Source organism: Mus pahari, chromosome 20 (assembly GCF_900095145.1).
Source record: "Mus pahari chromosome 20, PAHARI_EIJ_v1.1, whole genome shotgun sequence".
In the NCBI taxonomy this organism is placed as follows: Eukaryota; Metazoa; Chordata; class Mammalia; order Rodentia; family Muridae; genus Mus; species Mus pahari.
Window position 1 is genome coordinate 17,906,149 of NC_034609.1, and position 14,458 is coordinate 17,920,606.

Sequence of the window (14,458 nt, forward strand, 5' to 3'; positions counted from 1 at the left end):
TGTGTGTGTGTGTGTGTGTGTCAGTCTGTCTGTCTGTCTGTCTGTCTGTCTCTCTCTCTCCTCTCTCTCTCTGTCTCCCCCCTTCTCTTTCCTTCTTTTTCCCTTTCCTGCTCTCTGTTGGTCTCTGCCTCTCTGTCTCTTCATTTCTCTTTCTTCCCATCCCCCTTTTCTCATTTCTTTGATATCAGTCCCACACCCCTGCACATGTTAGGTGAACACTGTAGTCTTAAGTCATGCCCCCAGCCTTTAATTGGTGATGCAGAAGAAGGGAGGCTGACTGAGTTATTATGTTCCAGCCTTGGCCATCAAACTCTAGTAAGACAAAATGAAAGCCGAAGAGTGGATTTACACAGGTTGGAAAGAATTAGATTCTTGTGAACACAAGTATTGATTTAAAAGCACAGGCAAGGACATTCTTAGAAAGGTAAATGCAACAAAGCTGCAGTCAGGCTGAAATGGATCCCAAGGCAGTGAAGACACGGGGTAATAATCTCATCAAACCACCAGCAACTCAGAAATCATGAGTTAGGACAATGAATCGTTGTGTTAAGATTCATTGGAAGTCCAGGAAAGGGACGGTTTCTGGTGGCTATGCAGGGAGATGACAGCGGTAGACATGGCAAAAGTGTCCCTTCTCATCCCTTGGGTGACTGTGACATCATGTTTGGAGAATGACTCACAAAGACATGGACCATCTGAAGAAATTAGTTCTCAAAATCTCTCTTGAGCCTTGGAAGATACACAGATCAACAAGATCAGTCCTGGAAGTCAGGAAACATCTGGGATCTCAAGGACACAGCTGCTTCAAACACTGTAGAGAAAGGAAAAAGATGGTTGCTGCTGGGGCGGCCACGATGCAGAGGACAGGATGGCAGGGGAGTGCGGGGGGTGAATTCCCACCATGAGGATCAGAGAAGGCAGCATCTGAGCAGCCTGGGAAGGTCAGGAAAAAGAAATGAGAAAAGTGATCTGAGGCAGAGGAATTCTGCTTTCCATCCGTCCTTCCAGCTAGTTATCCGCTGGTTCACAGTAGTTAGCAAGCATCCTTCCATCTACTGGCTAACAAATACTTATCGAATACCTCCTTTGTATCTATGAGTACAAAGCAAGAATCCCCATCTTGGAGAACCACTGAGAAGACAAACATCAACCAAAGTACTCAGCCTTCAGAAACAGATACGAACACCATGAGACCTGTTCAAACATCTGTCTGCAGAGACAAAAAAAAAAAGACCTTGCCAAAAAGTAATAATAGGGCAGAGTTCCAAAGGATGAACTGGAACCATCCAAACTCAAATGTTGTCTTTAGCATGCCTGACAGAGAGAAGAGACGAGCTCAAGATCAGGAAATAGTGCAATGGGAATTGGGGGATGCACACTACAGGATGGGAATTCCATGTGGAGAGTGGTGTGGAAGGCAAGCCAGCAGGAGTTAGCAGAAAGCGTAGATGCAAGGCTCCTGTGCCTGATTCTAAGGACACTGGAAAGTTCTGGACATAGTTCAGTTGGAGTCCCTGCATGGAAACAAGACTTGGGGTGGTAATGCGAGAGAAATATACAGATTTTAAGAGGTCTACAGTGGATGAATCAGGGATCCAGCAGGAGATACAGAGGAAGAGGGTGGAGAGAATAGCTCTCAGTGTCTTGGGGTTTAACTGTTGTGAGGAGACACCATGACCAAGGCAACTTTTATAAAGGACAACATTTAAATGGGGCTGGCTTACAGGTTCAGAGGTTCAATCCATTATCATCATGGAAGGAGACATGGAGGTGTGCAGACCAGCATGGTACTAGGGAAGTTTTATATCTTGACCCACAGGCAGCAGAAGGGGACTGTCTTTCGCAGGAAAGCCCACCCCCACAGTGACACACTTCCTCCAACAAGGCCACACCTACTCCAACAAGCCTACACCTCCGAATAGTGCCTGTCCCTGTAGGCCAAGCATTCAGACACATGGGTCTGTGAGAAACAAACCTATTCAAACCATCACAGTCAGGCTGAGGGGAACTTGAGTCAAGAAATACATGGGATAAACCAAGCAGAGTAGAAGATGGTAGGGAGTTGATAGTGGGAATGTTAATAGTACTTCTGAGCTGGGCGGTGGTGACGCACGCCTTTGATCCCAGCACTTGGGAGGCAGAAGCAGGTGGATTTCTGAGTTCGAGGCCTGCCTGGTCTACAAAGTGAGTTCCAGGACAGCCAGGGCTATACAGAGAAACTTTGTCTCAAAAAAAAAAAAAAAAGTACTTCTGACTTCCAGGACTTATTAGATATCTAAATACCTAGACAAGAACAATGGGAATGGGCCATTATGATAGAGAGGTGAGCCGTGGGGACACTGAGGTGTTAAAATTTACTCTTTCCCATTAGACTATGTTTCCAAGGGCAAGGACTCTCATTTTGCTCAAAATTGTTCCCTTAATTTATCATTCACTGATGCGAATACTTAGTAACTGAACATGCAGTGGGGTAAGTGGGGTAGTTTGGAACATGTAACATTTGAAGACTTTTAAGACACTGGAGAGGTAAAAGCCAGCGACATGGACTGTGCCTTGGGCAAACTTCAAAGAGAAAGCACAGGATTGGAGACCAGATCCTGAACAGGAAATGAACCTAGTCAAGCCAGGAAGAGGAAGGAAAAGAGACAAAGAAGGCCAAGGATGAGCTTCCAAAATCGGGGAGAGCACTTCAGCCAGAGGGAGTCAGTCATGTCCACTGCAAGTCAGAGAGACCTGGGATCACCCACAACCTTGGAGAGCTGCTTACGGAGTGGTGGAGTGGAAGGCAGAGTGGAGGTGATGATCAGCGAGAGGCGAGAAAACCATGACGTGGAGAAGACACGAGTCACGAAAAGTACCACGAGAAGAGGAAGAGTCCGATGCAGGAGCTGCAAAGACTGGCATGTGGAGAAGGGACAACACCCTTGCTGGCTGCAACAGTGGCTCTTCCTCTCTCTGTTCTCTTTTCCTTCTCCAGTATCCCTTGGTGGGAGGCAACATAGACAAGAATCAGGAAGATGTTAGTCTCATCTTGAATAAAAGAAGAGCTATTGAGAACTCTGCAACGAAACAGAGAAAGATGTCTATACAAGGCCTGGAAACACAGATCTGGGATAGAATCTGCCAACTGCAGCCACAGGGCACATCCAGCCTTCTGTTTTTCTGCAGCTAACCTGTGAGATAAGAGATCTTACATTTTCTAGATGGTTGAATAAAAAACAGAAGAAGAAGAATAGTTTATGGTGTAATAAGTGTAAGAAGTTGGCACTTCGATGTCCATCAGTAAGGTTTATTGAAACATTACCAATACAACTCGTTATCTACTGTCTGTGGAGTTTGTTTAGAATTGTATATTAACTGTACAACATAATGCTTTTCCTTTTTGTATGTAATGCACACTGAGCACATGCCCTTCTGTTTCCCTCTGCTGTCTGCTTTCATAACCTGACTTTCTTGGGTTATTTTGCTTCATTCTTTTTTTTTCTTTCCCTTTTCTTTGCTTTTTTTTGTTTTGTTTTTTGTTTTTGTTGTTGTGGTTGTTGTTTTGTTTTTTGAGTCTGGCTTATTTCACTAAGTATGGTAAGTTCTGCTTCCATCTGTTTTCCTGCATAGGACAGGACTGTTTTCTTTGTAGCTAAACAAACAAAGCACTATATTGTGTGTGTGTGTGTTTATGTATGTATATATGTGACATATATACAGACATATATATATATATATATATATATATATATATATATATATGTGTGTGTGTGTGTGTGTGTGTGTGTGTGTGGCATACATGTATGTGTGTGGCACATATAGGTGTGTGCAATATATATACATTTTCTTTATCCACTTATCCAACAACAGGCATCTTGGCTTGGCTTATTCTATGAGGTGTCCCATGTGAATCCTGTGGTGACAAATATGGATGTGCTGAAAAGTTTATGCTTATATACCTAGCAGTAGTATAGCTAGGTCACAGGGAAACTCTTGGAGAAACCTCCATACAGATTTCCACAGCAGCTGGCCTTCCTTATATTTCTTTCCATGGCTGCTTTTACATTATTACAGAGCTGAAAAGTTGCAGCAGAGACTATTTGGCCCACATAGCCTAAAATATTCTCTATTTGGCCCCATATAGAAAAAGTATGTCAATCCTTGGTCCAGGACACAGAAAAGAAACCAGAGCAGTTGCCTATTGGCCAATAGTATGGAACAAAGTTAAGTTTAAAGGGACCAGGCCTCATTATGCATGGAAAGCAGGGGACTGGCCATCTAGGGGTGGTCTCTGTGGTAGACTCTCGCCATTCTCTACATAGGCTTCCTGCGGCTGATGTCAGAAATGGTCCTGCAGGCTGTGTCTGCCATCCCTTCCAGAAGGGTGCCTGCTGCTGGTGTCATGAAAAGGCTTCTGTGGGCCATGTCAGGAATCACTTTCAAGGAAATATTTCCTTTACTGACTGAGGCAAGCAGGGCTTCTTGACTTCTCTTTAAACTACGCATCACCATGGTAATTAGATGGTTATTGGTAAAATTCTTGGTTCAGTGCCTATCTCTCCCACTACGCTGGAGGCACTGTGGGAGAGAGAATGCTGCTTGATTCAATCTTGGCTCTGCTGCTTCCTGGCTGGGAACTGTGACTCACCCTTCCCTGGCCTCAGTTTTCTCATCAGTAAAATAGGACAGTGAGAATGTATACCTCTAGGATTTTGATTCAGTGAGGTGATTCATGCAAAGCACTCAGGACCTGTTCCACTTTAGTAGCTATTTTGTGGGGCCCTGTGTGGTAAAAGAATTGTACACACACACACACACATACACACACACACACACACTCACACACACACACACAAAGGATAAGACTTGGATTTCAGGGCCAATAGGTATGTGGTAAAGCCTTTCGCAAAACAGAAGAGGAGGTTTTCCCACATCGGAGATGTTTGAGAACACTCAAGCGAGCTTGCAGGGCTGATAAGTAGAAGTGAAGTGAAGCAGGGTGAAGAGCAAGGAAGGGGATGGTGGGCTGTGGGAATGTCTGAAACATCTGAGTAGGAAACACAAGGGCTGGGCTGTTTGGGGCTTCGGTAGAAATGGCCTGGTGTTGCTACTGTTGTGTAAAAAAAAAAAAAAAAAAAATCTTAAGAAAAAACTGAACCTTGAGAATTGAAACTGGTTTGTCATTTTAACTACCAGGTCTCCAGAACTTTTAAAATGATACCAAGAATATAATACACATTCAACAAACGCCCCAACTACATGTTAACTTAGAAATCACCTAAGGGGTTACCACAAAAACTGTCACCAGCCCTAGATATCACCAGTAGTTTCCTGTTGAATGAAGGTAGACTACTTCAGATATCTGTGTCCAGTTGCTCAAAGGAATATTCTAGTGACAAAAGCAGGCTAGCCCACTCATGGGTCAGAATTAAAGTTCTGGAAAGAGCCACTTTAAATCAATGAGGGATAACAATTGGTGGGTAAATATCCGGTACCTCCAGTCATCAATTAGATGTTCCATAAGCCATGTTTTTGGCTAAAAGATTTGGCATCATGGTCACCACATAGTAGCTAGGATGCAGGTTCACAAAAAGTAGAAGCTACATTTCAGTCAGCAAAGGGGTTACCGGACAGATGAGCCCCAGGAATCTGAGGTAAATGAGAGAGGGAGGGGGAGAGGAAGGGGAGAGGGAGGAGAAAGGGGAGGGGGAGGGGAAGAGAGCAAGCATCTCTTGGGTCACCTGGTCTCCCAAATCTGGACCTTTGAGAATGTCACTTCCTAGAAGCAGGGTAACAGATGATTGGCTATTGGTGACATCATATTAAGGGATAGCACTATAGTAAAGGGCTTGGCAGTTAAGAACAAGGTACAAGCTGGGTGTGGTGGCACACACCTTTGATCCCAGCACTCGGGAGGCAGAGGCAGGCAGATTTCCGAGTTGGAGGCCAACCTGGTCTACAGAGTGAGTTCCAGGACAGCCAGGGCTACACAGAGAAACCCTGTCTCGAAAAAGAAAAAGAACAAGGTACCTCAGAGATAGTTTTTTCCTCTGGTCCAAAGGATGCCACACACATACATGAAATTACCCAACTGCTTGCTTCAGAGAGCTCTGGAGAATCAAAGACATGGTGGTTTAGAACAGAGATCTAGAAACATAAAAATAAAGAGGTCTACCAGAGCATCCTTGGGTCTTGGGTTTCATTTTCTCAAAAGTCTTTTAGTGGGGCTTTTAACTGGTTCTGCAGTTAAGATCACTGACTGCTCTTCCAGAGGTCCTGAGTTCAATTCCCAGCAACCACAAGGTGGTTCACAACCATCCGTAATGGGATCCGATGCCCTCTTCTGGTGTGTCTGAAGTCAGGAACAGTGTACTCACATACATTAAATAAATAAATAAATCTTTTTAAAAAAAACAGCCTTTTAGTAGACAACTCTAAGTTGCTAGTAAATGCCATGTTCCCTGATATAACCGCAGAAGGAGAGACAAACACACAGAGAGACAGAGACAGAGACAGAGACAGACGCAGAGAGACTAAGGGAAGAGAATACATTTTCACACATGCTCTCTTTAATTCATAGCCCTCCACATCAAGAATTCTCAGTCCTGTGTGATTTAGTGAGGGTCAAAGAAGCATGGAGGGAAGGGCTAACAGATGCCTACCTGTTCCACATCTAGCAGTCAGCCCTTCTCATACTTTCTTTTGACTTTCTACCTAATTCTTAAAATAACTCCACTTTACAGATAATAAATCTGGGTTCTGGGAAGATGAATGACTTATTCATATAGCTAATGAGCGAGCGCACTAAGGATTGGTCTCTGTGATTCCTTGGCAGTCAAGGACAAGGTCCATGGACTTTTTACTACACCCCACCCAGCTCTGCCCAAGTCAGAAAATCCTCCCCAGTGATGTCATAAGATGCTATTGGTCCTAAAGTGTCCTTCCCAGAACATAGAAACCAGTATTCTAAGCCTGTAAATTGTCTCCACAGGGTGAATTGAAATAACCTGACTTGGCTCCTAGAACCCTTTTTTCTGATATAATCACCTCACCCATGAACACATTCTATTTCTAGAGTGGTAAAGGGGATCTCCCTCCCCAGACATTAGGGCCATAAGGACAGGAACGTCAGGTTGAGGATAGGGAACTGAAACTCACCAGGATGCAGACAGAGAATAGGACGCAGCCATGGAAACCACCCAGGAACATATGCCATTTGGTTTCTTCCCTAATTACAGGGAAATGTATGTGTGTCAACACTCTCTCTCGTTGAGTACACTGGAAAGTGCCCATGTCAGCGTTTAGTTAACGACAGGCACAGAAAATATTTAATGGATGAATAGACTCTCCCTCTCTCCCATACCCTCTAAACCTAAGTGGTTGTCTCATTTCCCTATACCTAAGAGACGTCATGATGGCGCTGTCAGCCCTGACTATTTCTTTGGCTTTGCATCTCTGAAGGCTTCCTTTCAGTCTGAAGGTTGGTTGGTCACCAGCCTTTTCTTTTACCCTTATCTTTTCTTAGTTCAAGTTCTCTTGCTCCTGTCACAGTATTGGCTCAGGAACTCTCTGAATCTCCTTTGCCAACTTTTCCTTTGGGATGCTGAGTCATTTATGGTCTGGTAAGGGAATAAACTTGGATTTTACACAATAGCCATTCGCTTCTAAGGACTAATAGTCATAGCCCATGGCTAGAGGCCCCACAAACTTCACCTTGTGTGACTCTGTTATGATCTCTGCGTGTAGTGGCTGAGTCTGTGGCCTTGGACCTCACAGAGGAGAGGAGCAATAAGCCCCAAAACTTTATAGCTGTGAAGTCCTCCAAAATGATTGGTCTAGCATCTCTAAGGCTTTGATGCCTAAAAGAACTCCTGCTTCAATATCATAGTCTGTCCTAGAACATCTATAAACATTGCAGATGAGCAGACTCTTGGGGCTTCTCTATCTTGCTTTGGTCCAACCCTTGTTAACTCTGACAACCATGACAATTTACCGTAAAAGTGATTCCTGAGACAAACTCTGGCTGGGATGGAATTAAGGGAACCTTTGTCACTAAATGTTTTATGTATCCAGTACTGCAAAATTTTATGAAATAATTGTTTTTAGACACTAGAAAATGATTTAAATGAGTCCCTGAGTTTCTACTTCTAACCTTGCACCAGACCTCAAAATAGGAATGAAGAATACAAGCAGAGGACAGGGGCCTCCAGAGCTGAAGCAATGTAGATCAAAGCTAAAGGGGAGCGTAGTGGCTGGAGTTTGAGGGACAGGAATACAAAACAAAGAGCTTCAAGGAGAAAGAGCATCTGCTAGGTCACCGGGTGAGCCTGCATCATTTGATACCTGTACACCATGACTACCTAGAGAGCAACTACCGAAGAACATCTACCAGCGGTCCATGAGCTGATGAACGAATAGATCCCACATGTGCCTGGGAGACATTCATGTTAATAGCCATCCAGAAGGAAGACAACTTCCTAAACACCCAGGGAATCCACTAAAACATTATTACGTTCCTGTCTCGAATTCTGGTAGCGTATCTGACATAAGCAATCTACAATAAAGAAAGACTAACTTTGGCTCGCCCATTTCAGAGGATTCAGTGCATCGTTACCTGGCCCCATACACTTCATCAGACTACTATGGCGTGTGTTACAGAGGCTGTTCTTCATGGGAAGCAGAGTGAGACAGAAAACTATAGCAAACAGGAGGAAGTCACCTGCTTCCTCCGAGCAGCCCCACTTCCTAGCCTTCACCACCTTCCTGGAACGTCACCGTATTATGAAGGTCTCGAGGAATTAGCCCATTCATTACTTCAGAGCACTCATGATCTAGTTATCTCTGGAAATGCCCTCACAGGCACACCCAAAGGTGGGCTCACAAGTGAACCATCACAAAGACCCCAGAAAAGCCAAGCCTTAAAGTGTGGGGTTGTTTAATAATAACAAACTGTCTAAAGCCAAAGGACCGTAGAGAATAGCCAAAAGTCTAACATGGAATTGGAGCCTCAGAAGAAGGGAGGGAGGGAGATATATTTTTTGAAGGAATAATGGCTGAAATTTTTACAAACTCAACTGCTACATATTCACAGATCCCAGTTCACTCAACATTAAGGAGGTTAAATATAAAGACAGCCACATCGCCACGTCGTATAGCATCAGCACATGGCATAAATGCCGTACCAGACACTAATCAGAAAGGGAAAAAAAAAAATCTTCAAAGCTGCAGCAGCAGCCAAGGGAAAAGATGAAATACAATAAATAATGCAAGCGACAAGACAATCAGTGACACTGTTTAACTCTGAAAGGAAAAGGTGTCAATGTAGTTTCAGTGGACAAAGAAAATGTCGTTCAGGAGAGAAAGTACCAATCCTGAACCGGCCAGCAGACCACAGCATCGGGTCCAAATAAAATGTCAGGTCTTTGGAACACTCGGCCCTAAATGGGATGTCTCCATCAAATCCCGCCCCTCAGAGCTCAGGGAACCCCTTGAAAGAGGGGAAGAGGGGACAGAAAGAACGTAAGAGCCAGAGAGGATGGAGACCACCAAGAAAACGTGGCCCTCAAAATCAACATGCGCAAAGCTCCTATGAACTCACAGAGTCTGAAGTGGTGTGCACCGGGGTTGCACGGGTCTGCCTAGGGCCTCCCACTAAATACGATAGCTTCCGTTTTAGCGTGTTTACAGGACTCCGGAGCGTGTGAACAAGCGGGTCTCTGACCCCGGTTCCTTTTCTCGGGCTCTTTTCCTTCTGTTGGTTTGTCTTGTCCAATTTTATTTTTAATATTGACATCTCTCGGAAGTCTGCTCCTTTCTAAGGAGAGACAGAAAGGGAGTGGATCTGGTTGGGAATGGAGGTGGGGAGGAACTGGGAGGAGTAGAGAGAGGGGAAAGAATGATCGGGATTTATTATGTGAGAAAATAGTCTATCAAAAAAAGAAAAGAAAAAGTCAGGTCTATGCTAAACAGTAAACAATACAGGGAATTACAAAGAATAAATAAATATACTTTTTTTTCACCTAAAAAAATCTTTTGTAAGGTAATTAAACGAAGAAAAAAAATGACAGCAATGTTTTGGAACATAGATGTCATGGAACATAGAAGGGAGAAAGGAAAGTGCATGTTTAAAGGCCTTAAATTACATGTGAGGTAGTCTATATACTTTCTGTGGGTAGAACTTGACAGTTAAAGATACATAGTACAATCTTTGGCACAACCACAACTCTATACACAGAAAAAAAATTAATAAATTTAAAACAAATTTGGATTAATTATAAAAGATATAATAAATGAAATGTGAAACTTCATATAAAGAAAGGCATGGGGCTGGGCATGGTCCCAGTAGGCAGGAGGCAGAGACGCTGGATCTCTCTGAGTTTGAAGCCAGCCTGGTCTATTTAATGAGTTCCAGGACAGAGATATGATGATGATGATGATGATGATGATGATGATGATGATGATGTGGTGTGTGTGCGAGAAAGAGAGAGGGAGGGGAGGAAAGAGGAGGAAGTAAGGAGACAGGTGTGGAGAAAGAAGAAAAATGAGTTAAATATCAAGATGATAGACAAATAATTTCAATAACCGCATTTCATACAAGTAAAAAAAAGCATAGAAATTATTAGGCAGACATTGTCAGACTGGACAAAAAGAAAAAAGAAAAGAAAAAAAAAAAAAACCACCTTCTGTATACTTCAGGGAATCCGCCTTCTACACCAAATTGGCCACAGCTTAAAGGTGTAAACCCTGAGCTGGAGGAGCTGTATTCATACCACACCGTGGAAGCTTTGAAGCCAGGGACCTTGAGGAATGGAGACGTGCTACTGCCTCAAGGAGCTGGGCTAACAGGGCAGGAAGGTATAACAAGGCTAAATGGGCGTTCACCTCATAACAGAGCGTTAAAATATACCGCACAACGCTGACAAGGGGCAGAGGAGGAACAGAGACGTTTAAATTAAAGTCGGAGTTTCCAACACTCCTTTCAATAATTCATAAGACGGGTGGACAGAAAATCAATGAAGACGTAGGTGGTTTAAGCATCATTGTCAGACAACCTGACCTAAGCGGCATTCGCTCCCTGGATACAAAATGCACATTCTCTTCGAGTGCGCGTGAAACCTTCCACAAGGCAGGCCATGGGCTGGGTGTCTGGCAAAAGCAAAACTGAAACTCCTACAGAGAAAATTAGAAAAGCCTGAACAACGTCGGGTCAGATAAGAATTTCATAGGGTCAAAAACGCGTTAATCATTTTAAATGGCTACAATCGATGAATTGAATTTTATCATCATCTTCACAGACATGATTAAGGTAATCAAAAAGACAAGCTAGGAAAAAAATACATTATATATGTCTGCTGAGACTCAAAACTGTAGAAAGAACTCATAACTGAAAAACTTAAAAGCAAACCATCAATAACTACAAGCAGGCATACCTTTGAGTATATTCTTCAAAAAAATATGTGAATGGCCAATAAGCACATCTTATCCAGGGTATTCAGCATCTTTAATTATCAAGGAAATTCAAATTAAAACCAGAAAAGTGAGAGTTCTGTACCTCACTCTTACATTCCAAACTAAAAATAACTAAAGAAACTCCAGAGATAAAATACAGTGTAAATGACTGCAGCTAACAGATATATACTAATAGGTCACCTAGCAGATAAAGAATACACACTCTTCTCAGGAGCAATTGAAACCTCTCCAAAACTGATCACATCATATGCCATAAACCAAGCTTTAATAAATACAAAAAGGAAGTGATTTCTTGTATCCTATTGGACCAGAGATTTACAAAAGCAAGAAACTATAGGACATTGTATATTGTTGAAAAATCTCAAAAGAAATGTCCAGCGTCAAATAAAGGAAAACTTACCCTAGTCAACCCTGTGAGGCACAGCCGAGGCAGTCCTAAGAAGAAATTTGCAGCTATAAAGTCTCACATTTAAAAAGTAGAATGATGGCTGGAGAGATGGCTTCGAGGTTAAGAGCATTGTCTGCTCTACCAGAGGACCTGAGTTCAGTTCCCAGCAACCACCTGGTGGCTTATAACCATCCCTAATGAAATCTAGTGCCCTCTTCTGTCGTACAGGTGTACTGCAGGCAGAGTGCTGTATACATAGTAAATAAATCTTAAAAAAAAAAAAAAAATAGAATGAGTTCAATAAACAACCTAATGATTCATTTCAAGACTCTAGAAAAAACAAGAAACCAATTCCAAACTCAGTGGGTAGCAAGAGACACTAAATACTGAGATGAAAAGAACGGCACACAAAATCAAACACAGCGTTAGCTTTTTGAAAAAAGTTAAGATTGAACTGAAAAAGACAAAGAAGAGAAAAACTCAAATTAATGAATTGTAAGGACAGATTCCAGTGAAATCCAGAGCGTCGCTGGGGGGTACTTTGAAAACTAACACTCTAAAAAACCGAAAAACCTAAAAGCAGTGAATGACTTATAAGTATATACGATCTACCAAAGCGAGAGGGAGAAGATGTAAGTGACTTAAACAGGCCCGTTACTGAGATCATGACTGAAATCAAGTCTCCCTTCATAGAAAAGACCAGGGTGACATGGATTCTCCACCAAATCCTATCAGACTCTTAAGGCCTAATAGCAGCACTCTCGGTTTGTCAAAACTTATCAAACTGAGCACTTAAGGCCAGTTCATGCTAAGGTGTATGTAAGCTCTACACCAATGAGGTTAACTCTTTTACTAACCGACTTCTTGACCCTTAGATGGCTGTAATCCCGTAATCCAGATAGAGAAAACTAAACTGGAAATACAAGGAACTCCCCATGGTCTCACACAAGCCTGAAGTTATGCCTCATATAGTATATATGCAGATTTGAGGAGAGGGAGAGGGAGGGTAAGCAACAAGTCAGAGAAGTTCCAAGGGGAACTCCGGCAGGATCTTAAAGGTAAGCACAGAGAAAAGGCTTCTGGCTTCCAAGGATTCAGCATCCTGATGTAGGGATGTCTGTGATCTGTATATTCACGCAGAGATTGGCTCAGGAAAGGAATGAAGTATAGGGTTTTAGAAGCAGGAGTGTGTAAGCCCGAAAGAGGTGTGCTTGTGAATCCAACATGAGGGCGGGGTTCTGGAGCTAGGAATCTGAAAAGCCTCCTGAAGGTGTACAAATGTGTGCTGGAAAGGGTCTGTGCTGATGAAGTGAGGTGGGACCACAAAGAGAAGTACGGGACCCCAAAACCGTTCTGATGAGCATACGCCTACAGGGAAATCTCTCTGTTGAAGAACTCTCTTTCTCTTTCTTTTCCCTTTTTTTTTCTTTTTAAAAAGTGTTCTAAATATAAAATGCCTATCTTATCTAACAAAATAAGATATACTAAAACAAAACAAAGACCATCATATTGAAGTTGGACAAGACAAACCAACAGAGAAATCAAAGAACCCCAAGAGAAGGCAGAGGAATCAGAGATACACTCATGCACACATCCAGGAATCCCATAAAAGTACTAAGCTGAAAGCTATAGTATACACGCAGAGGACCCCGTGCAGATCTTTGTTGGTCCCGTGTAAGCTGCTTTAGGCTCTGTGAGTTCATATGAGCTTTTTGCTCGGTTGTTTTAGGCCTTGTTCCCCTGGTGTCCTGAATCCTCTATCTCCCCAGCTCATTCTGTGGGGTTCTCTGAGCTCTGAGGAGAGAGATTTGATGGAGACATCTAGTTTAGAGCTGTGTTCCAATCTCTCTCTCTCTCTCTCTCTCTCTCTCTCTCTCTCTCTCTCTCTCCATCCACAATGTCTTTGTATTTGTTCCCTAGAAACAAAACTTGGTTCCATCTCAGTACAACGAAGCAAATTACTTAAGCGTCTTGAACCGTGGTTTCCTCGCTTGTAATATGGCGATAAAGTCTATCTTCCAGGCTGGTGAGAGAGACAGAAGTGTTGTGAGCAAAGTCACTGGGATAGTGTGTGTAACTGACAGCCTGAAAATATGTCAGACTTTTCTGGAGCTACTACTGTCTGAGAGTCTCCATTCTTTGGCCCTACAAGATCAGGTCACAACTAACCTGTAAGAACAAGAAGAAAGAAACTAAACGTAACGTACACATAAACCCATACATAAGTATATCTGCCACTGAGCAATATGCCAGCAGAAATATGAATAAATATCATTAACATGAGGCCTCACATTAAAGGTAGGCCCTTTCATTGAGTGGCTATGATCGGGGGATGATAATGGAAATTTGAACCAAGGAGTTCTTTCATAGTTTCAAACTGACCAAGAAGAGCCTGCATCTCTGTTATCTCTGGCTTCCTTGATACTCTTGACATAGCTAACGGGGGGGGGGGGGGTCTCAGAGAATCCCAGATCACTGTTCCAGAACCCTACTTCTGAGAAGAAATATGCATGACTGACTCAAGGGTGCCTTGTAAGTACGAATTCAGTGCAGTTGCTCAGATCTGAGGAAGCGTGTTGTCCTGCATCCAGAGAGAAGCATTTCCTGAGCATCTGTTGT

General features: G+C 42.9%; 1 long non-coding RNA gene across 1 annotated transcript; it reads right to left on the minus strand.

Moving 5' to 3' along the window:
• Positions 1-356: 356 nt before the first annotated feature.
• LOC110337238 lies at positions 357-13,714 on the minus strand. The gene is made up of 3 exons (XR_002381260.1): positions 13,488-13,714; positions 6,013-6,090; positions 357-933 (listed from the first exon to the last, which is right to left on the minus strand). It is a non-coding gene; the product is annotated as an uncharacterized LOC110337238 (long non-coding RNA).
• Between the last annotated feature and the right edge of the window lie 744 nt (positions 13,715-14,458).